This window comes from Clytia hemisphaerica, unplaced genomic scaffold (genome assembly GCF_902728285.1).
Source record: "Clytia hemisphaerica strain Z4C2 unplaced genomic scaffold, Clytia hemisphaerica genome assembly, whole genome shotgun sequence".
Classification (NCBI taxonomy): domain Eukaryota; kingdom Metazoa; phylum Cnidaria; class Hydrozoa; order Leptothecata; family Clytiidae; genus Clytia; species Clytia hemisphaerica.
The window spans coordinates 86,892-90,186 of record NW_027104041.1 but is presented as its reverse complement, the minus strand read 5'-3'; the positions used below and the strand labels follow the sequence as shown (position 1 = coordinate 90,186).

General features: G+C 33.7%; 1 long non-coding RNA gene across 1 annotated transcript; it reads right to left on the bottom strand.

The window, feature by feature from the left end:
* Window positions 1-212: 212 nt before the first annotated feature.
* LOC136811804 (uncharacterized) lies at window positions 213-965 on the bottom strand. The gene is made up of 3 exons (XR_010847274.1): window positions 897-965; window positions 564-622; window positions 213-313 (listed from the first exon to the last, which is right to left on the bottom strand). It is a non-coding gene; the product is annotated as an uncharacterized lncRNA (long non-coding RNA).
* Window positions 966-3,295: the final 2,330 nt, after the last annotated feature.

The following is a 3,295-nucleotide window of genomic DNA, read 5'->3' as shown; positions in this document are numbered from 1 at the left end:
ATCCTCACTGCAAAATTTTGTGCTACTTTTTCATCCCGACTAAATCTTCTGGCTCGAAAACAATAGAATTCAAATCCCCGACCATAAAAAAACACGGGAATTTCAACCTCCATCGATATTTGGTCTGCTACTTTGGAAAATCCCACCGGTTGTGTGAGAAGGGGCTGTCCCTTAAGAAAGATTTCCAAAACAGTGATATTCGACTTACGCTGAAAAAGGTGAAGGGAATACGTAGATTTGAGCAACGTAGTAACGTAAGCGTAAACGGCGTCAAAATGACGGATTGACTTCTCATGCATGTTGTTGTTGGAATCTAAAAAGAATATTGAAAGGAAAAATGAAATTTGTGGCGCTGTATTTTTCAAATTCGAAACGTTTTGCTCTTATGAAAAAATAAATAAACGTAAAGTAAATTTAACATTGAAAATGTTTACTAAATGACTGTTCATCCAAACAGAAATCTACTTTAAAGCTTTTTAAAAAGAAGTCATTCAATCAAAAACACTATAACTGTTTATCAAGAAACAACTCATTTGGTTTCTGGCAAAAAACAATGGACTTACTTGGAAAAGTTTGATGGAAGGCGTCGACGAAACGAACAAAAACCATATCGAAAGAAAATCTGAAAAAATCAAGTGAGAAAATTCGTTAGGATGTCGAAGCAAGCCAAACTTATTCAATGAAAAATTTTTGAGTCCTGAGTATTTATTTTTAATTCAATTAAAAGAATAAAATAGAAACAAGATGAAAATAAGATTAATATCATTTCAATTTCATTTGAAAAAGTTTCAAACCATCGCAAACAAAATTTCAAACCATCGCACGGAAATTAATTAATTCACTGTTTAAAAATATTTCCATCCTAAAAGAACATAAAAAGTGGAAATTTTTCTTACCAAGACGAACGAAACGATCGAAAGATTTCTTTGGTAACACCATCACAATCAGGACGTTCATCAGGGCGTCGACCATATTTGTCTTCCAATTCAGGATTCGCTCCTTTGGCCAACAACCATCTGATGACGTCATATTTGTTGAAAAATGCTGCAACTTGCAATGGTGTGCTGTTGTTCAGATCGTCTCTTCCATTGATCAACATTTCGATTGTTTGTTGATCAAACTTTTCCAAATGACGAACTTTTCCATCACGACCAACATGATGAAAAACGTTCCAACCATCATTGTCCACAAGTGAAAAATCTTGCGGATATTTCAACAAGTGAACGAAAACGTCGAAACGATCTTCACCACCAACAGCCCACATGAGAAGTGTCCGACCAGCAAAAGGATAACCATCACGCAACGAGTTGACGATGTTCGGTTTTTGTTGGAAAATTTGTTCGAATTTCGTGAAATTCTTTTCGTGCATAATTTTCCAAACATCTGAAGTAAAATGAAGAAATTCAAACTTTTCACGCGGAAAAAAAAATTAACAAAAATTGAACCTCAATATCTCAGGAACTAAAAATACTTACCGTGAATAGCAAAGGTCAAAATCATATATTGACGCTGTGCCGACGAATCGAGATTCTATTCAGCGCGCAATCAACGAAGACAAAAGTAACCATGACGACCATCCAAGATCTTGGATGAGGTTCAAAGTTGATATTTTTATCCCCGTCGTTGAAAACACAACTTACAAAAAGTAATCAATGGTTTGTAAAAAAAGTCAGTGATAGAGAATCATAACATAAAGTCTGTCTATTATTTCAATTCAATTAAAGTGACATTTCCATAAAATTTATATTATTGGTCTTCAGAGGTTAATATATTTTTTGAAAACTTAACCTCTATATACTCAGGGTAAAAAATACTTTGAAACTGAAATTTTGCAAATAGAACGAGAAAAATATTTCTGAATCGATGGCGAAAAAATTTTGAACTTTGAATGAAAACTTTTTGCTCAGCAAGAAATCATTTTTATTTGTGACGGTAAAAAAATTGAAGTTAGAAAAAAATGAAGATCTGGATCTCAAGAAGTAAAAAAGATTCAAAGTTGAAAAATTGCAATCGGGATTGGAAATTTATTTCCAACTTGATGGACTGAGTTTTTTTTGGTTTTGATGAAATTTTTTTCCAGAGAGAAATTTATCTTTTCATTGCGAAAAACAAAATTCGAACGCATTCTGTGAAAAAATAAATTCCATGAAAAATTTCTAAGAATGTGAAAAAGTCGAAAAAGTTTTCGAAATAGAATTTTTTGTCAAAAGTGAATTTTTGAGTGAACTAATACACAAAACAGCGAAAATAAAATAGGAAAGTACACACTATTACAACTAAAGAAAGTACAACTAATTAAGATGCTATCCAAATAGAATAAAAAAATTGCCTTGCTTTCAAAATGAATCACGAAATTGTGATAGAAAATAAAAGCACTGATATGTAAAGTGGTTCTCAAATCGTCGTTTAAAGCTCGACTAGTTTTATATTTAAGAAATCTTAGCTTGAATAAATTTTCAATTTAATTATGCACTACGCTTTTACTAAATTTATACAACACTAAAGGTTCAGAAAATTAAATAGGTTAAAGGATTTAGAAAATTTTCCGATCAAATTCATTCATTCATTAATCCATTCACTTTTCCACAAAAACCAGTCACCTCACCAGGGAGTTTCTAAACATCGACTAGAAATTGCGACCACGACGATCGACCACGACAGGCGACAAGATAAATTTGGGTTATCGAGTTTTTCCTCTTTCTCCACCGTAGAGTTTTTCTCTTATGATAATTCATTTATCGAATTGAAGAGTAAAGCTCCCCCCTGTCTCATCTACAGTGATTATAAAACCACGTGCAAAACGCCCATTTCAACGCTCTTGGAGCTTGAATAGAGTGTCAATTTCTATCCTTTTGTATTTTCGGCATCAAATTAATTAGTGGCAAAATTTATGCTGGAATGTATTTAGGAAGCTTTATATTTGATCATCAGATCATTATTTTGTCAAAATAAGTCATTTTGACAATGCAAGGACAATAGAATAATTGATGAGATTGATATCTCTAAAACTGGCCTTCCCGAGGGCTGGCGAAACTGGGGGGGCCGGGGGGGCCCATGGCCCCCCCCCCCCCACTTTTTTGCTAAGAAAAAAAAAAACCAACCAACCATGGTGGCGCCTCCTTAGACACTTACTATTTGGCCCCTCCACTTTCAAAATTGATTCGCCGGCCCTGTAAAGGCATCTCATTCGGTACAATTAAAATATTTGGTGTAATAAAGTTTACAGGCATTACACTTAATTGCCCTGTCAATATTTTTGTCAAAAAGTGTCACTTTGTCTAGAAAATGACTGAAA